Below are 27,243 nucleotides of genomic sequence, written 5' to 3' on the forward strand. Positions count from 1 at the left end.
GTTTGAATTCAAGACTTTCTTGTTAGTTGTGAACACTGCACAGCTTTTCCCCGATTCAGCTTTCACAGTCCTATACAGCACAGAAAATGCAAGGGCACTATTGAATTGCCATTCACATCTATAATTGCCACATTATATATAATAGCAATTATCTGACCTTTATTTAGCTCTGACTCCTCAGCTGCCCACAAGTTGATGGGAAAAGTTGCATTATGCAAGAGCAGAGATGCATGCTGTGGAAACAGGCTCAGATAAAAGACCAGCAATGAGTATCATGTTCAAGCTATACAGTAGTTTTGTTTTTGAAAGTGTGAACACCAAATGCTCTGTTGAGTTACTGTGCAAAACGGTTCCTCTGAGAATAGGAGTAAATGGCTAACAAAGAGATTTTGGGATGAATCAAACCCAACTCAATCCTCCTAACCTGTAAAAAAAAAAAATTGGGAAGGAAGACTGCAATTCCCTGTCACAGCTACTGTTGAGTGGAAGATCTTTTCATTTTCACTGAGTAACACTCAGACTCACCTACTGGTAAATTTTTGCTCCAGAGTACAGTATGGGGACATACAGAGAGACACTAATTTTTTAACAACTCATCTCAGTTAGAAGAGAGATCAGTAGCTACAGTCAGATTGAATATAATGTAAGAGGTGTAATGAATGTCATAAGAAAGGCACAAATCACACTCCTCAAAGCTGACACATAGTTAACTACTGCTAGCACTGGTTGTCTGAATGTGATACAAACCAGGGAAAGTCATCCTTGGACACACTTAAAGCCTTAAGCAAGGAAGCCACAATTTACTGCTTTGTCAGAGCTGACTAAGAGACTTGCTACTTGTCAAGAAATAGCACACAGTTTGCAATTAAGCTTCTGGAGAATGAGTGGACATTGTCTGGGAGTTAACCAGCATCTTAGGGATGGCCAAATGCATTGGAGTCAAAGTCTCCAAAGTGAAGTGTGAATATGTTGTACAGGTCACTGTTAAGAGCTATTTTCCTGGGGAATTGGAGGGGCATCTATGTTTTTATATGGGAATTATCATCCTGCGTTGCCAAGTTAACTGTCAGTGATGCTGGCATATCACATCACAGGCTTGCTGGGCAGGGGGCCAGGACAGGAGCCAGGGTCATGAAGGAGCTGCTCAAATTGCCTTTTAGAGAAGCCTGCTCACACACACAGTCAAAGGGGAGACACAGGAGTGTAGTTACATTCTCCCCAGTCTGAGCTCCTGCATCCTGCTTTTTGTCCTGCTGGATTTTGCACGGCTGTGAGCTGGCTCAGAGCACAGGGAGGGACAGCCCCAGAGGCACAGCTTGGTTGTCCCTGCAATTTAGAGGTAAATGCCATCTAGACATGTATAGCAAGTACCATCTAATCATGCTCATTGTGGCCTCTGAAGCCACTGACAAGATATTTTAGAATCCAAACTGAATTTAGACATGAAAAAAGAACATTTCTGGAACTGCATGATCAAAAGATCATCTGAAAACTGTTAAAAAGCCTATGCAAACCACATAAAACTCTGGGAGATAAAGAAGCTACTAATCAGGAACAAGAAACAGAAGGTGGCAAAACCCTCTCACTGTGATTCACTAATTAGGTCACAACTGGGGGAAGATTCTGCAACTTGCAGCTTACAAACAAGGGAAAAAGCAAACAGGTATTTTAACTCAGCAGGGTAATACTCAAATTATGAAAAATATACAGTATATATTATATAGTATATTAAATACACAGTATATATTATAAAAATATACAGTATATATAATATACATAGTACTAAACTATGTGTTCTGTACTTCTTTGTCTCCTCATGAAGTGTTTTTTTCAGATCATGACTACAAGTAGAAAGAGTTGAATGAGGAGAAGAATCCACATGGATAGCAAGCAATTAATATTTGAGTGAATTTTGTATTCCACTGAACTCCATTAATTTTCCTGGTGCCAAATGTTTATCAACTACCCAAAGTAAGAGCTAGTCTACAGAGCTGGAAGTTCATTTCTGAACCACAAATGTCTAAAGATACAGTTAGGGAAAAATATTTTAAAGACTACTGAAATAGAAGGGTGACTCTTAGGCATTATTCATATTTTAAAATAACAGAACAGATAAGTAAGATACTGAAAACTAGAATGAAAAGATTCAAGGAGTCTTTGAAAAAAAATTATTTTGGGAAAGTATGTTTGTAGACACAGCCCAAAGTATTTATTCTAAAAATAAATGCAGAAACAAAACAGAAGTTTGAATAATAGCTATGCTATTAATATTTAGTGAATGGTAAACATGAAATGTTTATGAAAAGTGAACAGGAAATGAATGCAGAAAATACTTTCCAGGATAAAAATATTTATGACTTGTATCTGCTGCCTCTCTCAGAGACACTGCTTCTGCAGGAGTTGTGAACTCAACAGAGCTGGGAGCATCTGGGAGACAAAGCCTGGGAGCCAGGGCCTTATGGAGGGGCAAGGTGTAGCAGAACCCTTGGCCATTGGTGCTTTGCCTATGTGAGAACAGACGATTCCCCAGTTACTCCTCTCCTCAGTATTTACAGGAACACAATGGGGACAGGAGCCTGACATGGGGCAGGCAGTTGGATCATAGAATGATAGAATATCCTGAGTTGGAAGGGTCCCATCAGGGTCATCAAGTCCAACCCCCAGCCTGGCACAGAACATGCCAAGAATCACACAGTGTGTCTGAGAACATTGTCCAAATTCTTCTTGAGCTCTTGGTGCTGTGACCACTTCTCTGGGGAGCCAGTCCCAGCACGCAGTGACCCCCCAAGTGAAGATCCTTTTGCTAATATCCAAATTAAAACTCCCTTGACTCAGCTTCATGCCATTCATGTGGGTCATCTCACTGGTCACCAGAGAGATCAGTGCCTGCCCCTCCTCACCCCCTCATGAGGAAGCTATAGACTGCAATGAGGTATGAATTTGGTCTCTGAACCTTTATATGTGTTTTTTTTTGTACCCAAGGGGAAGATGTAAAGTTCCTTGCCTGAGCAGAGACATGTAGAATGGCAGTTCTATCTCGGCATTGTCAAGTAACTCAAGGCAGAGAATCTGAAACCTGGATTTTCATTGCCATCCATCCCAAGTTCATGCGCAGTTGTCAGGCTTTAATACACAGCATGCAGGAGTGTAACCCTTTTTCGTGCTTCCCTATGTACTGAGAGCATTCAAGAGAAAAGAGACAATCAAGAAATGTGGTAAACTTACACAGAATTTTAGAAGCTTTCAGGCTGAGAGACACAAGGTCAAATGAGAAGATAAAGCACAATGGCAATGAGCAGAATACAAAGGGGTGATTAACATGGAGAATGGATCAACTGAGATGGCACCACAAACCACAGCTGTGATGATTCAACAAAGTGTAAGACAAGCACTTTGAAGCCCTGAAAACATCAGTGATGTGGTTTTACTGGGAACAACTGCAGTGGCCTCCTTCTGTCCTGAAGCATTACTGTAAAGTCTTGCTAGTGAAATAAAAGCCAAGAAAGGTTTGCAATGCTGTATTGTTAATACAATACGAGACTAGAAAGATGCTGAGATATTCATTAAGGCTTTCTTTACAACTACTCCAGCAAACTGAGTTTGAACCATACATCCATAGAAATGTTGCAGTGAGGTCATAGAAACATAGAATCTTGGTGTGGTTCGGGTTGAAAGGGGTCTAAAAGATCATTGAGTTCCACATCCGCACACTCCTCCTCCTCACACAGGGACCCCTTCCACTATACCTGACCCTTTCTGACCTGGCCTTGAACACTTCCAGGGATGGGGCATCCAGAGCTTCTCTGGGCAACTTGTGCCAGTGCCTCACCACCCCCACAGGGAAGAGCTTCCTCCTTCTGTTCAATCTAAATCTACTCTCTTTCAGTTTAAAACCATGACTCCTTGTGCTGTCACTGTAGTACACTGTGTTATGCTTCTAAACTTCTTTTAAGTATTGGAAGGCTGTTCTAAGATGGCCCTGCAGCCTCCACTTCTGCAGGCTGAACATCCTCAACTTTATCAGCTTTTCTTCATAAGAGAGGTGCTTCAACCTCCCCCCCACCTCCCAAATGTTTTTATGCTGATTATCCAAGACCTGGCTAAAATCAATGCATGCAGTTACAGGAGATGCATAAAGTATTTTCCTCATCTATCAGAAAATAAACTTCCTTAACAACATGCAGTGTGCCAAGGAGCACAGTTTTTTAATGAAAATGATTTAGTAAAATTTTTTGAGCTGTACAGGAACACTTCCATTTCAACTAAATTGCAATTGAAAGCGCATCTTCAAAAAAGATTTCTTCATCTTAAAACATTAGTTGTATTTGGAACATATCCTACGACAATTCCACTGATTCTCAGCAGAAGCCATTGCTGTTCCACACCTTGCAGCTTTTCCTACAAAATCAGGTGGGTTATGAATACTAAGTGCCATACAGAAGTAGTAGAAAGTACCACAATACACTCATCAAATTGAACAAATAATCTAACAACTTGAGGGTAAAAGAAATCCATGAGGCAATGAGACCTTTTGTTTATATCACCTCTGTTCAGGTAAAATGATCACTCTGTTGATTTTACAGGCTTTGCTTTCATCTCTTCTTCAGGGCAGCAGGAAAATCCACCTTCTCACATGTGCTTTACCATAAGTACATTTAAAGGTTTTATTGCAAATAAACTTTGTGGTATGCAACCCAAATTGGGTTCATGCATTTATTTTTCATTGTTACTGACTCCACTGTATCTAGTTTTAACAGAAGAACTCACACCTTTTTTTTCTTTTATATTTTTTGGCTTTGCAAATTTCTTATTCAGCTTGCAGAGATCAAAGACTGAAAACTGGCCTCTTCTTCAAATACAGCATGAGTTATTGGCCAATGCAGATGTGAGCAAAAGCACCTTAACCTTTCTGTTTTCATACAGACAAAAGTATTGTTTTGCTGACACTAAAATGGGAACGACAATCAAGACATACATAATCCTTTACAGTACAATAGGCACCATATTTGTTCCTAAAAACAAATATCAAATAGTTCCTGTAGGATTTGTCACTACACAGGAAGTTTGGACAACTGCATGATTTGAAATGTACTTATTGTCCATGAAGATTTGGCTTGCTAAACCACGTGCATTTTCCTATTAACACGATGTGAACCACAACAGCCCATTCCTTTCTAACTCACACAAATTACTTCAGTGACATGCCAACATATGCAACATACTTGATGCTGTTCATATTCAACCAACTACTGCAGCAAAACCCCCATAAATTGCAAAATCTATTGTAGAACAATTGCTGTACTGTGATGGTGTTCACAGGGGTCTTGGATGAGGGAAGAGACGAAGGATCTGACTCCATATTTCAGAAGGCTTGATTTATTATTTTATTATATATATTACATTAAAACTATACTAAAAGAATAGAAGAAAAGGTTTCACCAGAAGGTTAGCTAAGCTAAGAACAGAATCAGAAACAATGATAACAAAGGCTTGTGGCTCGGCTCTCTGTCCGAGCCAGCTGACTGTAATTGGCCGTTAATTAAAAACAAACCAACATGGGCCAATCACAGATGCACCTGTTGCATTCCACAGCAGCAGATAATCAATGAAGAAATATGAAACATTTTGTTGCTGAGGCCTCTCAGCTTCTCAGAAGGAAAAATCCTAAGGAAAGGATTTTTCATGAAAAGGTGTCTGCGACACCATATCTTATACTGAAACTATTCTTTGTACAGCTCATCCCAGATCCAGCTGCTTGTACCCCAAATCTACCAAGTCATGGCACAAATTCCTAACACAGCTCCATGCTGAGTCACCCTCTGGCCCTGGTTTGGAAGGAGCTGAATATTTCCATAGGATGGGAAACTTCTGCTTCTGTACAACTGTTCCTACTCAAACTCTACCAGAAGCAGAATTAGTAGTACTTTCCAATTTCTTTTTTTCATTATATTGCACAGAATTATCTTAGGAATGTTCATACTTTATCCTTTTAATTACCCTTTTTGTAGTCCTACAAAAGCTAATCAGAATTAATAAAGGCAATTCTAGGACAATTAAAAAATCAAAGGCTGCTTCTCTAAAAACAGATCAGAAGTAAAAAGTTTTGGTGGGTAATGAATTTGCAGTTAAAGAAAAAATAATTGAAACTTATTTGAATGGAACAAAGAGCAGTCTTTAAACCTAAAAGTAAAATTCCTATCCAGAAGCAAGATGTTCAGCTCCATGAGTGAATGAGATTTACATTTAAGGACACTTAGAATTTTGCAGTATGAGTAGGACATGTATATTAAAACATTTTCATTTTGATACAGTAATTTGGAAATATACTAATATTAGCACTATTTATTCCCCCATAGCAGTTTTAGCTTGAGAAATGTTATCTACTTTCTCAGACACAGACATTTTCTGTTATATACTATATTTGATGTTAAAAACACTATTCCAGAAATACCCAGCTGACACACAGAAAAAATAAATAGGGGTCATTTGGAAAAGGACCACTTCCCAGTAGGAGTTCTTATAAATCCCTTGTGAAATGAGACTTATATTGTCTTGCCTGATACTAATAAGACATAATGAGTAGAATTTCTGAAAGAGCTATTGTAGTCTATCTGCCAAGTGGAAAACTGTACGTCCAAACCACTAATTAGACTGTTGTCATAACTTACACAAATTGAGAATCTAAACTGAAGGAATCCACTGGGGCTAGTAGAATGCTCCTGGTCTCCTGTTCACATAAATTTAAACCTAATGACTGTGCTAACAGAACTCATTTGCTCATACAGGTCTACCCCACATGTGCCATTTTAACTTCAGAAAGTACCTCCAAAAGCAAAAGTGAAATGGTGGGAGAGAAATTCTATTCATAGCAATTGGGATCAATTAACTGACTTTGTTCATGCCAAATCAGTATGATATGCCTTTAGCCATGAAATGCGTTTTTAAATAATATTTTGCAGATAAAATTAAGTAAAATGAGTCTTCCTTAAGGAAGTCTCTGTTTATTGAGGTAATAGATTTACTCAAGAATATATATCTCCCTCTTCAATTGTATTTAGATATATATATATATATGGGTGTATATATGCATGCATATAAATATATAATTGCTCTTCTTGTGTATGTATATGTATATGTATATGTATATGTATATGTATATGTATATGTATGCACAGACAAATACAGAAAGAAAAAGAAAGAGAAAAGTCAAAGTGCACAGACTTCAGGCGGCTTTTCTTGGAAAAGTAATGAGGAGAAACCAACTTAACTTGTGCTATAAACAGAATTATCTAGGCCTTTCCTTTATAATTAGCTCCCTGAAGAAGACTACACGGTTTTTAAGTCCATAAAAGTTACATTTTCATGAGAAAGAAAACTAGGATTCCTTTTTATCCAGAGGAATAATTGAGAACTATCTTTATCCAAGGAGTACAGGAAAGGTGAAAAATATTTTTGCACCAACTTCCCCTATCCCCATGTGCCCTTGCAAGTAGAACTTTGCTTTCATATCATGTTGCAATTAACTCAACGGTCTTTGAAATGCAGTAAACTTTCATGCCACATAATCCCTGGGGAGTTTCCCATTTGTTTCATCTAAACCTTGGCTGATCAGTCCATGAGTTTCACACCTTCATCATCACTGAGCTGCATTCCCTCAGTCCCGCATTTAAAAGATTTTGCCTGCCATCCTCTGAAGTCTCCGAAACTTTCTGTCTTTTCTGCCATGTGATTCCATCTCACCTAATCTTGAAAGAGAAAAATACATGACCAAGAAAAAATATGAAACACATCTCACCCATCATAAAGACTAAAATGCATGAAAGACTGAGGTTTGGAGGATAAAGTCTGGGAAAGAGAGGAAAGGGCCTTAAGTAAGTCTAGAATGTTCAGAAGCACAACCAATCAAGTTCTGAAATAAATCATTGTATCCATCCAAAAAAAGATATTCTCCCTTGAACATTAACAAATGCAAATCTCCTTCCAGACAGTTAAATGGAGTTATTTCCAGGCACCAAGTTGAGCTTAAATTAGATAATGTGGTGAATAGACTTCACAATAAACCTTCTGTAGTCAGTGATCTGTCTGCGTGACTATTTATTCCTCGTGAGGAGCTGTTACTGCTGATGCACATAATTACAGAGCTTATTTCAGCAGAATATGGGCCGCAGATTTGTTCAGGACTCATGCACCTTATGGATTTTACACTTCTATATTTTTGTATGGAAGTAATAATTATACACTTGCTTTCAGCAAAGTCAGGGTTTTTTTTACTTCTTAAAACTCACCTGTTTCCTGAAATACAAAAGTTATGTATGTACTGCCCAGAGAAGTGTTGGATGTCCCATAGATGGAAGTGTTAAAGGCCAGGTTGGATGGGCTTTGAACAACCAGGTCTAGCAGAAGGTGTCCCTGCCAATGGCAGGGGTGTTGGAACAAGGTGATCTTTAAGGTCCCTTCCAACCCAAACCAGTCTGTGTTTCTATGATAACACCATCAAAACACTGCAGAACTTAACAGCTGATGACCTCTTTCTCCTGAGCCCAAATAATTGGCAATCTGTTGGAAGAAGAAAAACTGTAGCTGATTATGCAGGTTTTCTGAACAAGCACTAATATTCCCATTTTCTATTCCCAATGTCAAACTCTATTCTGAAATTTTGTGACAGAAATAAAAAAAAAAACAAACAAAACCTACAAAAACAATCACAGTTCAAAACCCTTTATTCCCCTCAAATCAATAAAAAAGAAACAGAAGGCATGTGGGAGAAATTATTTAAAAATCACAGTGACAGTATTGAAACTCAGAAGCTGCTGCAAATACATTGCTAGAATTTTTCTTTTGTCTCAAGGTTCATTATTAAATACAATCATAACCTCATCAATTAAGGGATTGCTGTTTGGAATAACATCCTGTTAATAAAGAATGGGGATGGAGAACTGGCTAACCTCCAGTTTCAAATTTATTTTCACTGAACAAATATTCCAAATGTTATTTGCTCATCAGAATATGCTAGATTTTTAATCAATGAATGATGATTGGAAATCTAACTTTTTTCAATAAATTTTATTTATTTTTCACTTTGCCAGGCCACTTATACTTTAGGGCCAGGCTTTCCTGAGTTACTCTTGTCCTCATGATTGGAAATGACAACCCAGAAAAGCAGTATTCACTTTGTCTTTAGTTTAGACATGGCAGTGAGGCTCAGAAAGTGTAGGTTCAGTGTTTGACACAGAGAGTCAGCCTAGGTCCCGAGTCAGAGACACGTGGAAAGTCACAGTGCCATAATGAGTTACCCAATATAGCTGAACTGCAGCAGCATTTATCTTCAGTCTCTTAGCCTGTGACAAGTGTGAAGTGATTTACATCTCTTTGGTCCTCAACGAAATATGTGATGAAAGAGGATGAGGATTATTTGAATTACTTCACATTTGCCACAAACCAAGGGAACACAAAGGGACAGTTAAAGCAAGTTGGTTGCTCTTCAGTAGCTTGTTATCTCTGTGGGAACTTGTCCGTGTGCCTGAGCCCATAACTCTACTTCTTGAAAAGAGATAATACACCTTCTTTCTCTTCTCTTTTTGTCTCAAATGATTGTAAATTCATCAGGCCAAAGGACTCTCATAATAGGAGAGTCTATTCATCTGGTGATTGTAAACTCATCAGGACCCAAGGGGTCTCTTTTGTTTTGAAACTTCTTCTATATTAATAAAGGAAGTTCAGCTAAAGTTCAGTTCTTCTATATTAATAAAAGAAGTTGCCAGCGAAAGATATTTCCATTTTCAAATATTATCATGTGATAAATCACACACTAAACATGGGATATAACATCTACAGCAGTTGAATCTTACAGCTTGACCATTATCAATATTATCAAATTTTTTTTTAATCTCTAACTACTTAAACATTGGAAATTTAAAGGCAGAAATAGAAAATTTCTTCCCTAAAATTGTCTAGCAAACCAAAGGCAGGATAGAAACTATGTAAAATTTTCAGGCCATTTCTCTGCATAGCAGATAATGCTACTCTGTTATATGTTTGGCATATGGAAATAGAGCTGTAACAATTTTTGTGACAGAAACCTATTTGTACTCTGAATATTTTTAAAAGCATACCAATTTTACATTTTACAATAAAAAATTCAAGTTTCACAACTTTCTTAATTACTTCTGAAGTGTATCAAGAGCACATTGGAAGGGTAAATGTATTTTCCTTACAGTGTGGTAATATAACATCTAGAATAGAAAAATTTTTCAGATTGAAGTTTGTAATATAACATCTAGAATAGAAAAATTTTTCAGATTGAAGTTTGTCAAAGGAAAATGCCATCAGGAAAAATGACAATTCAAGAGGAGAACCATTTGGCAGCGGCCTCTTATGCTGGTCCAAAATGGCAAAAGCAGTAAGATCATACAGGAAGTTTTTCCCATACTTTGTGTTATTCTTGGTGGAAAAACACCTTCCTGGCCTTGGCATCAAAATCCCACAGCAGAGCAGTAAATCTCAACTTATGTGTGGCCAGAGAGTCCTGGCTGCAAGACTAGAGTGTTTTGGGAAGTGAGGTGAAAGAAAACATGGATGTTGGAAACCTGTCAGAGCAATTTCAGAACCAAAGAAGGGCTGGATGACCTGAGAACAAATTTGTTTCACAGCTACTTCAGGAAGTGTACTTGCAAAGTACAAGTGTGGTTCACCTACTTTTGTTTTCACATCTTGCTAACAAGAGCACCCAGTAATTTCCATCATTGCATTTAGTTAATTTCAGTTCTGACAAAGCTGGCATTTTAGAGTAAAATTGCATGTCTGCCATAGGTCACATCTTTCCTCTGAAGGTTTCAGTCACACAAAAATGTTCAAATTATTGAAACGAAAAGAAAACACGTAACAAACAAGAATAAGTCTGAAAATAACACTATGTGACTACTTAAATTCTTTTCTTCTACCCTATCTTTGAGAAGATCTTGCCTTAAGCATTTGAAATGGTACGAAAGAAACTGGAATATGACCTTTGTGTTCAGTGCAGAAACAGCTGAGGCAACAAAGCCACCAAACCTTCATAGAGGGGAAATTTGACTGAAACAGAAAGAGACAGGGGGCTCTACAGTCAGAATTAAAACTGGGAGAAGATGAAGTGGAATTAGCAAGATCTGAAAGGTGCCACTTGAATCTTGAAAGAGATAAGAAAGTTGGAGAGGAAACGAGGAGAAAGGTTTGAACTCAGTATTTGGCTCCACAATGTTTTGCAGTGAAGCCCAGTGGCAAAATGTATGAGTATTCATTCATCTCACCCACATAAAGAATAACAACCTGTGATAAGAGATAGTTAATAAGTGTTTACCTGTGCTGGTCAACGTCTGAACAATGAATCTACAGTTCACACCTGTTAGGGGATGAGAAAATGATAATGTAACAGAGTTCTTATTTTAATCAGTCTCATACTAGGCACCTGAAACACTCTTTAAATACACTCTAAAAATTAGGAAATAGGAGACATTCTTTTTCAAGTGAAATATGATGTAGTCTTTAAATATATGGTTAATTTGCTTCAGTCAGAGGAGTATATCACCACAAGATGTTTATTTATCTTTATACAAGTAAACTTAACCTTCCTAATTCCTTAATTGTCTGAGGCTTTTTTAACAATCTTGTTTTAACATAGACACATATTCAATAAACATACAGTGCTGAAACAACCATTATCTTATTCTATTTTCAATGTGTTTCCATTTACTGCTTCTCATTGGTTGAGTGCTTCTCCTTCTTTGCTGGAAGGACAGGAGATGAGTCCCATGTCACAGTTTTGCAGATACAGGGCTCAAACATAATGCTGATGAAAAAAAAAATCCAAATTCTTTCATAAATATGAGGTGAGGCACTTTAATTAAAATATTTTTAACATGCTTAGACCCAGGTTCACCATGAGTATACAGGATATGAAGAGTCAGTAGCTCTAGTTTGTGACAGTCATTGATTCAGGAAGCACTTACCTTTGACTGAGTTTAGATCTCATTCATAGTCTGCTAAATAGAAATAATCAAAGTACTAAAAGCTTATAAATCTAAAGCTCAAAATTGTGTACTTTTGAACAGTTGTTCTTGACTTAAATTTCTCATTCAACCAAAATTCTCTCTGTAACAGTAATTCTCATATCTGTGTTTTCCCAAGTGTTTTGTTTGCTGTCGCCATTTCATGAGGAAATGTTGGCTACAAAAGATCACCACAGGAAATGTTACTACTTTAATTTAATTTAATTAATTAATTAATTAAATTTTTTTTTTATTCATAATTTCCCTGATGTTTGTCACTGAGAATGGGAGAAAACATACAGAAACATTAAAAACTTATGCTCTCCAAATCTCTGTTTTCTCCACAGGGAAAACATTCTAACTATTGGGTGGGTCCCAATATTCTTTTTCTTTTAAACCCTGTGTAATTTTGGTTCTTCATTCAATTTTTACAGCTTTTGCTGGAACTATTCAACTAGCAGTATCTATATTTCTACGCACCTCTCTGCAGCTCTCTAATGAAGTCTGGGTAAGCCTCTTTCTTTCAAGAATTTGGCCAACAAAGGTAATTAGGAAAGTTGTTCGTGCCAGCTTTCCAGGGGGAATATTAAAGAAAATAAGGAAGAATGGAAAAGTAAATATTTTCTCTAGCTTAAAAAATTCCACTGAAGGCACCTGCACAATAATTCATCTTTTTCCAAATTTCAGATCACTGGATTTAAGGTTTTGAGAATGTTAAGTGTCAATTTGAGCAAGGGCATTTCTGCATCACTCAGATATAAACTAATCTCAGTCTTCTCAGAGGCAATGAGAGTCTTAAGCTCAGAAGCTTCATCTTGGTTCATTTCAAATCTGTCCATCTACTGTAGTATATTTGAAAATCATGTGGATTCAGATTTTATCTCCTTCATCAGTCTTTTCTCCAAGGTTATTTCTTGCTTATATATTGGCATATTCTTTGATGCTTTGTGTGAGTATAACTTAATTTTGTTTTCTACATTTACCGGCTCTTCTAACTTGTCTGTAGCCTCACAATCCATTTCCATTGGTAGTTGTTTGCTATCTCTCTTTTGTTTTATACATTTATTTGCTTCAGAAATTCCTTCACTTCTTCTAACATCGCAATAAAAAATTGATGTTTCTTCTTTTGCTCTTAGGACATTCCCATTCTCCCTATATTCTTAATTAACTACTATCTTACTCAGAAATTATTACTGGTATTCTTTAAATCACATTTTAGACCAATATTTATAGTTGATATTATTTTTTAGCTTCTCCTCTGTCTCTGTGGCTGATCTTTATTAGGGCACACTACATTGCATTGATGTAGAATCCCCTTTATTGGGAAATTCTCATTTTAGCAGGCCTTACCAGATTTGTCACTTTGGCCTCTTTATTGGGAGAAAAAAGGCATCCAATTACAAATGAGACAAATGAGAACCACTGAGTCTTCTTATTTGTATTAAGGACAAAAGGAATTTGTATAATGAAGTTCCTACATACTCCCCAGATGGCTTTGGGCTTCCACAATATTTTCTGTTTTTCAAGCTTATGAGATGATGCTTGGTTTATAATTCATGTTCTGGCCCTAAGTGCACTGAAATCATAAACATTTTTAAATGACTCATTTATGATATACATAGACAAAATGTTGCACAATAAAAAATAATATTTCTTTAAAATAGCATATAATTACCCATTATTTCTAAATTTAAAAAATTTAAAAGCTCTATCCTCCTCTAAACAATGTATTATGTTCTTCATTCTTACACAAAGTGAAATAAAGACCTCTGCCATGTACTTCAGTCATACTGGCTTCATAGCAGTTTACAAAGCTTCATTGTAAGGGTGAAAAAGAGATATTTCATTCATGCAGGCTGTATGGTTTTTTATTTGAAGGCTTGGCTGCACTTCAAAACAAGGCTCTAGGGTCAGTAAGTTCCCATTTACCTTGCTACCAAATTCCATCTTGTCTTGGACCAGAAGGAGAATTCTCCAAAACCAAATTCACATAACTATTCTGCAGTACTCAAATAAGACCAAAACTTATCTTTTTTTAAATAAAACTCATGAGTCAGAATTATTATAATCCTTGAAAAAGGTCTGTATTCTTAATGAATGAATATCTTGATATTCATGAAGAATATCAAAACTTAACTCCGTGTTCAAATTCTTATACTAAATTTCTGTCCTATGGTCAATACAAAATAAATCTCTTTCCCTGCCTCTCTCAATTGATATGAATCTCTTAACAAAGGTAGATGAGAGTCCCAGCATGATGTATTTCATCATCCCAAACTCAAAACCAGATGCTATTAGCAGTGACACAGCAGAAAATTAACGTGACATGAAATATTCAGCTTGTAAGAATAGTCAGAGTAGTTCTAAAAGTTGAAACATATTTCTTAACAGACTATCAGGAACATGTTAAACCTCCACTTTTTAATCTGCCATCCTAACAGACTATTAAATAAAGTTATTTTGTCCAGGTATTATTTTTATGTCATTCAACATTTTCACTCAAGTTAGTCAACAGATCTTGTAGTGGCAGATGAATAATCTGTTGGCAAAAAATTTCATTACCCAAGCACAAAAGTAAGGATTTTCTCCTTAGAACATTGGGGTTGATCAAAGGATAAATCAGAAATTATGAATCAAACCATACATCTTCATTATTTCTCTCTGATGTCAAATCTGAAGGAAAAAAAATCTCTAATATAAACATATTGCAGCGTGATTATGTGTAAGTAGGATTAAATAAACCCTACTATTCATAAGTGGAAGCATAGAAATAAAAATATTAGAATGGACAAGAGCAATGTAATTTTGATTATAAAGGTCACACACAACAGGAACAGCTCCTACAACCCTATAAAGCAAGACCTCAAAATATCTGTGAAGAAATCTGCATTTATATTCTGCTCTTGACCATGAAGGCTAATTATTACTTTGTAAATTCAATTACCCATCAAATGGGATAGAAAAATGCTTTCATAATGTGTGTTAGATTATAGGATTAAAAACGAATAACTCTAAGCACAGGAGCCCAGCATCATTCAGAGGAACAATGCAAGGCTGAGAATGCTCAGTGGATCAGAGGGAAGAGGACACCAAGAATCACTTCCTTGAGGATTTTCAAGAATCAGGTTGGGAGCTTTGTCTTTGGTGAGAAACCCACCAAGGACATTCATTCCTGCTCAGTCTTGGTAGACCTTGAACATGGAATCACAACAACCTCACCTTCATTGTTCATGGATTCAGGAGCCCCTAATATTTTAAAATAAAGAATTTCTAATTCCTTGGGTCTTGAAATGGTGATCCATTAGCACACCCACAGTTAGAATTGCTGGTCCTGTTTTATTTTGACACGTGCCACTCTCCCTCTCCACCCACAAAATATAATTAGAGGAAGTGCATGAAAATCCTCTCAGCAACAATATCACACATCCTCTACCAGAACAAGACAATTTATCTTGCATGGGTCTTAAAAAGGATGTAAAATTTTAATATTAAACAGATTTTAGAGTGGTATCAGGAGTTAGTGTTTCTACCATCAGAAAAGTGCTTTGTGTTGCAGTGATCCAAAGAGATTACTGAAAGGAGAGAGGATGCTGAAAATAAAAAAAAAAAATGAATGGAAAAAATAAACTAACATTTTAACTTTCACTTTATTTTTTTTTTCATGTTATGTTGCTGTGACAGTCTGTCAACTGTTGCCCATTCCCACCAACCTGATACAAGTGCTCTGACATGTTACTTTCTTCATGTCCTCGATTTTACTCCTTGGCTTCCTCAGAAACTGCTCCTAGAAACACTGAATAACTCTGATTTCTTATTTTTATCAAATTTCTAAGGCTGAAATCAGGGTTGCAAAATTGTACCTGAAGATGATAGCACATTTGCTGTCTTATGACACTTCCAGCAGAGAAGTGGGAAAATCCCTAATCATAGACATTAGACAGCTCCAAAGTTTCTTACCAAATTAGGGTTGATAAAGTGCTGGATGCATGCAAGCTGTGGTCTCATTTCCTAAGTTTATGTTGAACTGGGTTCAGCCTCACATCCAGGCAAATTAAATGTTCAGTTACCCAAAAAGATCTCTTGAAACTTATGCTGTCTGACAGTGGGTCACTCAAGTTAGCAACTTCCAGAGGGTTGTAACCCACAACACACAGCCTGGAGAAGGATGAGTCCACCAGCTTCTTCTGGCCGTGTATTTTCCAAGACAGAGTATTCTTCAGCTCCTTAAAGCTTAGAATATAAAAGATGTGAATTCTGATATGAATTTAGAACATCTTCTTGAATGTTTTCAGATTCAATATATTGAAAGTTACTGGAAAATGAATTGCAAAAATCTAACAACCAAACATTAAGATTGAAAATATTGAGCTGAAATTACAATAAATTCTCCTTGATATACAGCTTTTACTTTGTATAAGCATAGAAATTTAATAAGATACCCAATAATGTATGAAACATATATTTGAGGCCAAGCTACATTTGTAGTGGGACCCATCATGAATTTCTTGATTTTGGTGAAAGAAAAACCCATATGGGAATGCAACATCTGCATTTTCAAAATTTCAACTCACAAAAAAACTGAAAGGCAAAAAACACTACTAATTATTAATTTCTTAATTATAGCTACACAAAAGAGTTCTCCAAAATATCTTTGAACATAACTTTTCAAAATAATGAATTGTTCTTGTTCAACAAGAAAGAAAGGTATTACATTTAATGAGCAATATTTGAGTTTATGGAGTTTAAAAATATTTATTAACATCTAAAAAGGGAATCTTGAAAATTGGAAAATGATAATTTTTAATTTAGTCCAACAGCAAACTGCATAACCACAACTTACTTACCTACCTACCATGGAACAAGCAAATGAATTCTAACAAAATCCAGGTCCTATTTTCTCTTCTAAGCTTCAGACTTTGAGCATCTTTTCACTTTGGACCTAAGCTGGGGCAGTTGTCAAAAAGAAGATACATTCAAGAAGCAGTGGAAAATTGTCAGAAAGGGAAACACTGCCATAGCAAACAATCACCTAAATGAAAACCCCCTACAGTAATTCTACATTGGCAAAGAATTATGTATAGTCTGCACATAAAGGAAACTTTTTTATTCTTCTAGTGACAGTTCAAGAGTGACTTAAAGCAGAAACTAATTGAGGAACAGATTCACAATAAAATGTATAAGGAAAATTCCCTTCTTAGGTACTCAGCCAATAGTAAAGCTTATTCTCCTTCATATTTTGTTTTACTTAATGCAGTTCTCTTTACTTTAACATCTCCATTTTCACTATATTCCATAACAGCACTAGAAACACGGTCATTATTTTAAGTCCACTACTATATCAAAACATTTCTTGCATTAAATATAGCAAGCCAAATATTTTTCAAAAACTTCTCAGACAATAACCACATAATCTGGAAATCTGGAAATAGCACAAGTGAAAGCATAAGTGTGATGAGAGCCACACTTACTGGCTCCTCTGAAAATAAAGAACTTAGAGTGAGGTAGTTTAATACAGTAAGTATGTAAGCTAAACAAAATATTACTAGAGTAAAATTTAATCCTGAGATCTTTCACTCCCTTGAATTGTTTGCTTCCTACAACAAAAGAAGGAAACAGAAAATACTGGGTTCATGTGCCACTCACTGTGAATTGCTTTGTGTCAGGATCAAGAAAAATCTAGAAGACACCTGGGGCAAATCTCACTGATTTCAAGAACAAACCATGGTCAGCTTACTAAGAAAAAAAAACAAACAGGTCATGCAATTTTTGATTATAAAATTTTCTGCTTCTTTAAAGACCTTTTATTGAAATCATCTTCCAAATGTATAGTGCTCAGGTTAAAGAAATTCTTTTTACAGAATTTCTGTTAAATAGTCTTCCATGAAACAATTATCAATTATAAAAATAGGTTGAAGCCCCAGCTGTAAATGTACTTGTAAATTTTGGCAATGACTTGAAACAGCACAGGATTTAGACCAAACTATTTTATGGGCAGGAATGTGAAAGCACTGGAAAGTTAAACAGAATTACTCTTTTAGGAAACCTTCAGATATCTGAAGTACTCTGTATAATTGAGGTATATATTAACAAAAGAAAACTGAGTCCTTTTAATGAGCATGAGGGAACATTCTTCCTTTAAGGGTGGAAAATGAGAGCATTCTTCCTTAAAGGGTGGAAACAGAGAGATTCAGGGCCTGGAGGGATGGGATTACCTTATGTGTTATGCTTCCAGCTTCATCTGTGACAATCTGGTCAGGACCTGCACCCTGACACGCTGGCAGACACATTCGTGGATCTGTCTTGCTGTCTCCTGAACTAACACAAAGCTGTTGTGCCTGGATCCACAGTGCTGGAAGAATATGTGAAGGAATGTTGTGGGGCTGTTGGAACAAAGGACCTGTAGATTTTCAGGTTAGAAACAAGAATTAAAGAAAGCAAATATGAAAGTTTACTAAGCGATTTAATTATTTTATGAAGTGAAAAAAGTGATGAATTTTATTATTTGAGGAAACAGAGAGCATTCAGATTTCCTACACTGGGGGTAAGAGTAATACTAGCTTTCAAACACTGTTTGCTTTTTTATTACTCCTTACATATTTTTAAAGACTAATGACTATTATTGGAAGGAATTGACATGATCTTTCCATATTTGTAAAGGCAAGCTCCCTACTGACTTTGGCACAGGCCATTTGTACAGAGAGGATGCTGGGTTGTGTCCACAACAGCTTGGGTTTACTTAAGCTATGATTTTCATTACTGCAGCTCATATTTGTCATCTTCCAGGGAGCAGTTTGTTCTCTAATCCTTTTCTTTAGGATTTACTCAGGCTGTGTCTGTTCTGTAGCATGAATGTGTACTGATATGCATGGATATGTAAAATTATTTCTGATTTTATCATACACGGAGGATGTGAAACACAGTGCCCTTAGACTGGCAGTATTTTTCCAACCATGAAATTATCTTGACATTTTGTACTGCTTACAAGGTCATGGCTATTGCTACGTGGTCTATATCAGTCCAATATTTCTTTATGTCTTACAATTATATATTTGGCTGCAAGGTAGAGAGGCCCAAAGGAAGGTGCCGAGAGTTGGGTCAGCCTGCTGGTTATCTAGGTAGATATCACTTAGATGAAGAGGAAGGTGAATATGTAAGGAAGACCTTGACTGAAGCAGAAAGTGTTGGTTATCTCTGCATCTGTGGAAGCCTAGAAAATGAGGTGTCCATCTCATGTGTCCATCTCAAACATGGCTAGGGAGCCAACCAAGGATTGCTGGTAGGAACAAATAAGGTTTTTCTGGTAATAACTCATTGTGAGAAATAACATAATGCCACATGAGCTGGGAACCACACAGAGCTAGGGCAGCATTTTCCTGGGACTTGACAATGGTTCTTGACAAATGCTCCTGGAAATAAGCACATCACTGTCCAGCACAAGGGCACAAATGAGATTGAGAAATGGATGTGGGATGTAGGGGAGGAACAAGACGACCCAAGGCCCTCCAAGCTCTCAAACACATTTCCAGAAAGGATTAAAAATGGAGTGTGCATGATAATTAATTGGCAAAAAAGCAAGAAGCCTATCTCCAGGGCACGGAAAACTTATCTATAGAAATGTTCACTCATAAAGCCCAGAAGAACCAAAACTGGAGCCAGGAGGAGGAATCTCCCTTCCTTTCTTCCTTTCTTTCTCTCCCCCCTCTTTAATCCAGCTCTTTCTCTTCCCTTTATCCCAAACCTGCTTCTTTGTGCTTATGCCAGGAGATCAGGGGCTCGATGATACCGTTACCAATCAAACTTCGTAAGCTTTTGTGGAACCTCTGACTTTCATCTTTCCTTTTGATCGCAAACATTTTGACTCTTCAGTGCTCCCTGCCCCTTTTGAGAGGGACACCACACCATGCATGGGCACTTTTGCTGGCTGCAGGGCTGTTTGCCCCCACAGCAGCAAAGGCACAGGTGTCTCACGCTGGCTGCAGGACGGTGATGTGCCACTTCGTGCTACCTGATAATCCATCTCCAGTCTGACAAAGCACGATGGCAAACTGACTTACTTTGAAACATCTGCTTAGCACTGTTATGCTTACAGTGAGGGCTTTGATTAAGTGCTTTGATGACTTAAAGCCTAGCCTGAGATTAAAGAGCAGCAACAAAGTGTTAAAGTCAAAACCACCTCATTAATCTTTTTTTTTCTGATTTATTGACAGATAAGAATTTCTCAAGACTTCATGATAAAAAGTTATACAGTAGAAAGCTAAAGGTGTATTTTCCAGATCATGCATCATCCTTACATTGATTTTCATTAGCTTTTTAATGTTGAATCAGCCATTACCTACTATGTCAACATGCATTAAGAGCTACCATTAAATAGCTTTTTATTTATTTAACTTCACTTTGAGAGGCAGAGAGGCCTACTTTATTGAAGACTTTCTTACCAAGAATGTTAAAGAAAAATTTAAAATGTTACACTTGCCGCAGACAAAAGTGTCTCTTCAGGCTTCATACAGAGTTTCAACTTTCTTTTTAATTGCTCTGGTTTGTTTGTACAAGGAAGCAGTGGTTTTTGTCAGTGTTGATTTGCACACTGAAAACCTGTTTTCCCCTTTGTTCCACAATCCTGGCTATAATACCTGAGATTTCTTCTTTTTTTTTTTTTTTCTTTCTAAATGTGTTAAAAAAATTCAAAAGAACTCAAGACTATAGGGCAGGTGGATACCAAGGGAAAACAGATTAGAATAGGTGGAATCTTACAGTGCAGAAGCACCATCACTATGTCCTATTTATATCACCCTTTCATCCACAGTTAGCTGTGAATGATTTTTTCTTGGAATATCTTCCTGAGAACACTTATTACAAGATAGGAAGATAAGCATTGAGGTAAGCATTGTAGCTCTGCTTCCTTTTAATCAAGTAAATAGCTGTAGGCTTAACTGACAAAAGATACACTAAACACAGCTTCCATTTGGGATTTTTTTTCAACCTTCCACCTTCATAGTTTCTTTCTATTGTTTGGAGTTTCTTTTTATTGTTTGAAAGATTTGGACAGGATTTTGTATTTTTTTTTTTTTTCAGAGAGGAGAGAAGAAGAATCTTGTGGGTGGGTGGATAAATTTATTGCTTGCTTGTTTTCTCTGCTATTTTCAAAGTATTCAGAAGTATTTCAACACTTTAATGCAACACAAAAAAGGCAGATTCACAGAGGAGCTCAGTGGTCTGGATCCTGAGAGTTATTTACATTCTTCACCTTCTCTTATGAAGGTTTCAGGTTCCGAGCCTGTAACAAATGAGTTCTACTTGACATAATGATAAAAACAAACCTTTTTTGGCAAAAGAAACATAGGAGGGAGGAAAACATAGGAGGAGGGAAACTCAGTCCACCCTTACAAGTCATCAAGAAAATCACTCTTTAATTTAATTCGTGGTTTTAACAAAGAATAGTGGCACATTGATATATTTGGTACAATGGGATATTAGTTTCCATGTCACATCTAGGCCAAGTGATGACAAGGTAAGTTATTTTGCTTAGAAAAAAAACAATGGAAAATATTGAAGCAATTAAATATTGATTCTGATGGCATTAATCAGGGATATTTCAGTTATTATAAGTACAACTACATTATTTGCTGTGGTATCCTTTGACTATTTCAGCACAGTAATGTTAGCAAAGAAATGCTACTCATTAATTCCACAAATACAGCAAATGAATTAGTTGAATAATTATGTTCTTAGATTTGTAATGGGCTACCCAGTCCAAATAAACTACCAAGTAGGAATATCAGTGAAGGAAAAAAAAATATTAAAAGTAGTCTAATTCTCTAATTCTCTTTTAAAGGCTGAAAAATTAGATTTGGCTATTTTTGCCAGGGGTATCAAAGTGGTGAAACAGGGGTCTCCTCCAAGAGCTGTCCCTTCCCTTGGAAGTCAGGGGGCTGCACTGTTTGCTTTAAGCTACAGAGGTATTTAAGTGCTTTGCTGTAGTGCCTGCCATTCCACTGGACAGGCTTGTTTCCCTAATTCCTCCATCAAGCAACTGCCTTTCGAGGAGCACTTGTCCCCAGACTTAATAATAGGTTGGCCTGTTTGGAGATACAGGTATGTGACAGCTTGAATCCACTGCAGGATCATGTGTTTCAGGGTGAGACTGACTTCGGTGACATGTGACTGCACCAAAGGCTCAGTTCTTCTCTATTAAACTCATATAATTATGCACAAGTTATTTTGAGAAGAACTGTCCTCAGCCATGTGTACTTAACATCACAATTTTATTTGACTTCTCTCATAGGTTAAATTCATTCATGAGTTTTGTGTAAATTCAGCCAAAGGAAGTGGAACCACATATGCAAAGTAAATATGCAACTAAAGATACCTTGCTGAATATAAATATGCATACTAAAGATACCTTGCTGAAGCTGCAACAGATTATTGAAGTTTTCCTAGCTCATAAAAATCTTTTCATTCATGGGTTCATAGGTAGTTATACAGTTTATGTCTGCACAAAATCTTCACTGAATCCTTTATCTGTATTTTTCACCCTCTGACTGAGGGCAAAAATATGACTGATCTTTGGCATGACAAAGAAAGAAAAAAAGTCCATTTGTTCTCAAGAATCCTTGAGAGAAACTCAATCTCTCTATCAGCACTGGCATGGGCTTTGCACTGTATACATCATTCCTACTCTGAAGCAGCTTGCTCATTCCTTCAGGATAATTCCTTTATGGAATTACCTGAGTACTGAATAGAATACATATACACCATCTGCCAGACGTTCTTAGTAAATCATTGAGAGGCTCACATTAAAAGCTAGCCACCTGTGTATTAATCTGTTCTTTTCTTTTTCAATAAATTATTTAAAATGCTGAAATGTCTGTTTGAATTTATCAGTGTATTCTTGTTCATTGGTCTTTATATTGCATTTTCCCAGGAATTAAAATACAGGAGAACCTTTTAAATATAATTGTTAATTTATATCAAGCAGCATTATCACTGGGTGCAATAACTCAATTTCTGGGAAAAAACCCAAAAAAACAAAACAACAAACCAAACCCAAAAACTTTAAAAGACGCAAGGTATTCATGTTTCATCAGTTTTGCTATTTGCTTGTTGCTTCAAAATAACACATGCCACCTGTAAAATATGTGGTCCAAAGCAGACCTAGCACAGACTTTCTGCTTGGGCTCAGCAAGAAATTTGTTACCTGCAAATTCTAATAAGTTCTGTTTTTCTTTTCAAAGTGGTTCATTGATAATTACACCACAAAGCCTTCTCTTTCATATTTGTGCTTGGGTGCAGAGAGAGAATTATGCGAACAGTTTCTGCTGTTGAGCATGTTTTCTTTGACAATTTAAATTCAGTAATATTGAATCTATGGTCTGTTTTTTCTTTTGTTCTCCTGATTCTTGTCACCATGGTATAATTAAGCCAACTGAAAACTATAGGGGTTTTTAGTTCCCTCCCAAATTTGGGAGATCATTAGTTAGAAAATGTGAAATTAGCAGTTTGTCAGTGTGGGCACATCTGGAGATCAAACAAATTATCAGAGCTCAGGCATTTAGCTGAAATCTGGCATTAGGTACTATAAATGAAAGTAGTTGTTGAAGTTCTTAAAATTTAAACCAGTCCATCTGCAACTAACCAGCTTCCTCCTGATTGTACATGTAAGACAGGAATTATATATATTAAATAATACCTTGAAGATCACCTGGACCTCATAAAAGCCTGCTGGAAGCTTGGCTGAGAGGGAGATGTAGATATTCAGGCTGGCTCTGGTGAAAGGGTGTGAGTTGATGAAAAGACCATGATTGATAGCTTGAGCTTCTGCTGAAATATTTTGTTCTGAAACAGTTGCATTATGTGTCTGAGGAAAAAGCACTAAATTTTCTAACTAGGGAGTATTTCATCTGATTATGGTTTGATAGGGGACTTATAGTTAGGGACCTTTCCTTTCAGGAGCTTGATTTTTCTCACAAGCACATTCTGAAATTGCTGCAAATAACTAGGTCAATTTGTAACTGTTTTTGCTCTGATTCATCCTGTCTCTTTTTCACAGCAAAAGCTGCTTGGGGATGTTAGCAAATTTGGGTGATAAAAATACTATGCATGGTAGAATTTTCCCATTTTATAAAGGTTTCACCTTCAGTATCACAAGGTTCTCTAAATACTCCATATAAGAATAAAATCTTATCTTGTCAAGGATATGATCTTCACTTTTTCCTCTCAGAGGAAGAGAGGAAATCTTTGAGCGATTTTGTAGTTTTGAATTCTAATCTGAAACAGGTATCTGCCAAATTGTCTAAAGGGTAAATGTTAAACCACCTTATGCTTCTTTATAATTTCTGACTGTTCAGCCTCTTGAGGATGGAGCTGCACAAAAATTCCCCTTTGTAGTAGGCTCATGCACTGTTTAATGAGACCTGATGCTTACCCTTAGTACATGGGTGTCCAGGGATTGGGATAGCAAAACATTTGGCTGAGACTTTGCTATTGTCATGTTATATGGCTTCATGCTCCTGCTTAACTTGAAAGCTCTGCTCCACTGCTAAGGTTAGGAGAGGATAATAATGTATTGACTTGAAAAGGGAAGCAGAAAATGGAAATAAAATGAATTTCTAAAAGTCAACTTGCTCTTGATTGGTGTTACTGAAGAAAGTTATTACAAGAGTGCTGTAAAGAGTGAAATGGAGATGTTGAGGTTTGGATGTAAAATAAACCAATTAAACCATGCTGTTTGATATCAGATGAAGTCACATGTGATGACCTGGTCAGACCAACAGCATTAGTGAATAAAAGCAGAAACTCCATCAAACCACATGCTACATCAGGATTTAACTATCATAAGCAAAATACATTTGGAAGTCAGTGCAGTGAACAAAGTATTGTAAATTCATCCCCTATTTTGAATATAAGCACAATACCCTGAAGAAAGCATACAACCTAAAACCTAGTCTTAAAAAAGATAAATAGGGCTATACAAATAAGGAAAAAAAGAAGAAAAAAATCCAGCCCTTGTTGCTATGTTACTAGTCTTTGGAGCAAGATCCTGCACACATGGAAATCAATGTCAGTTCTGTTTTTCAGTTTTCCTCCTGTGTCATAACTCTCATAGTTCCTGGCTGGGAAACAGATGATAACAGAGCCAAGTCTTAATAAACTCTGAGTGGGGTACTCCAGCTGAACAGAGCATATTTTGAGCAGAGAGATTCAGTAATTGCTCATAGCAGGAATTGTAGACTTTTATTAATTGTATACTGAGAGTGGGGAGTATATTAAGGCACTTGGAATGTGTGGCATGGAGGCCAGGAGAGCTCTGGGAGACACCGTGGCTGAGAGGACACATTTCTGGAGCATTACTAAATTCTACCTCTAATGCCTGCAACAAGGGCAGAGCAGGAGGGAAAGCAGTGCCACAACACCAAAATCAGCACTGCCAGGGCATGGCTTTGTTCTACTGGCTGCTGCTGAGGCAGAATTAAACAATTTTGGCCCAAAAGAGTGGCAAAAAGTACGAGAAATACATGGGCTCACAAGGAAGATAATGTGGGGACACATAGTTTGGTTCAGAGTACCAGGCAGAAATCTCACCCCCACAGGCATTTAACTGCTTGTTCTTGCTTCCCTTCTCATGGAAGCACTGAAATCCCCAAGGGAAAAAGAGTTAGTATGTTGAAATTAAAATCTGTGTGATGAAGAAATCTTTTGCTGCTGGCTGATATTTACAAACGAACGGAGACGGGGCAAATCCGAACTCGTGTCGTGGGCTATTTATTCAGCACATCAGTCTCGGCACATCGTTAGGACAATGGAGACAAGATGTTAACAGCTCTCTGATCTAAAGGAAATGCTAAGGGGTTGTTACATTACAGCATAGCATAAAACTATTTCAATCTAGATTTCAGCTAATCACACATAGAGCAAAACATATTGACAAGAATTCTATCTAATCATATGAAACACACGTAATGGCAGCTAATACAATGGCTCGTTTATGAGAGACAAAGCACAGAGATCCATTCATGCAAACCTTCTAAAGATATACATTAAATAACCTTGTTGCAATCTATAAGTCCAGTTCTGCAGAGGTCTATTGTGCTATTTGTCACGTCTGCTCTACTGCTTAGAAAACTTTTCGCTGTATTAGCAATGTTCACAAAACTTCTCTCAAGAGCCACTTTTAACTATTTGTTCAAAACCTTCTAACTTTATGAATCCCAACAATCTTCCCCAGCCAGTTTACCTCTGAGAATCACGGAAAGCAGTTAAGTTAGTCTTCCACTCATTTTCTTTGTGCTTTCCCTTGGGCGAGCCCAGGGCCAGGCCATAGAGGGTTGGGGGCTTGAGCTCGTGGTACCTGAGCAGCAGCTCAGAGATCTGCTCTGCATCTGTGGAAAGAGAGGGCAGGGAGCACATCCTCATGGCACCTTGAGCTATGGAGTTAAAATTAGTCCTGCTGAGACTGCTGGGGCTGACTGGATGACCCTCAAAGGCCTTTTCCAGCCTTTGATTATGTGATTGTAGGAACAAGGTCTGTAAACTGTCATAAATGAGTATTCAAAAGATATTTTACCCAGTGAACTTAATATGAAGTATGACAGTATTTTGAAAATCAGAACAACTACCAACACTGCTGTGACACATTTTGGGACTCAAGATGAAAACAGATGAGGAATCACACAGTCCTTAGCTCTTCTGTAACAATACAGCTTAAAGGCAACAAAAAAACCAGCTGCATGGTTTCAAACAGCCATAAATATTAGTATAGTTACTTCCCCAAAGGGAAAATATGCTCTTCCCCTTTCTTTCCAAATTAAATACTCAGAGCTGCTATTGCATAAGCATTTTGTTCCATTTATTTGTCTTTCCAGCAGATAACCTTAACACTTTTCTCTGCAATATATTCAGAAAACTTCCAAATTCCCAAAAGATTAGGTCAATACCAAGGTATAAACAATGTGTTTTCTTTATCTTCCCAAATGTATATTCAGGGGTATTCTTCAGAATATATTTTGTGTACTTTAATGTTTTTATTTTAATATGCATATATCTGGATACAGCTGTAATAATCAATAGTTATATTTTCTCTTTTATACAGATCAAGCCAAACAATTTCCAGTCTCTTTGTGATATTCACTAAAAGTTAAATCCTCCAGTTCTCCACAGTCTTTTGTCTGAGTGTCTTTTATAGAAGTCAGATTTGCATAGGTTGTAGGAGGAAAGGAAACATCTC

General features: G+C 36.9%; 1 long non-coding RNA gene across 1 annotated transcript; it reads right to left on the reverse strand.

Annotated features, from left to right (window-relative positions):
• Positions 1 to 5,565: 5,565 nt before the first annotated feature.
• LOC131558193 (uncharacterized) lies at positions 5,566 to 26,398 on the reverse strand. Its single transcript, XR_009274786.1, has 5 exons — positions 26,254 to 26,398; positions 18,236 to 18,420; positions 11,336 to 11,377; positions 8,286 to 8,556; positions 5,566 to 7,745 (listed from the first exon to the last, which is right to left on the reverse strand). It is a non-coding gene; the product is annotated as an uncharacterized LOC131558193 (long non-coding RNA).
• Positions 26,399 to 27,243: the final 845 nt, after the last annotated feature.

The sequence above is a fragment of the Ammospiza caudacuta genome, chromosome 5 (assembly GCF_027887145.1).
Source record: "Ammospiza caudacuta isolate bAmmCau1 chromosome 5, bAmmCau1.pri, whole genome shotgun sequence".
NCBI lineage: Eukaryota > Metazoa > Chordata > Aves > Passeriformes > Passerellidae > Ammospiza > Ammospiza caudacuta.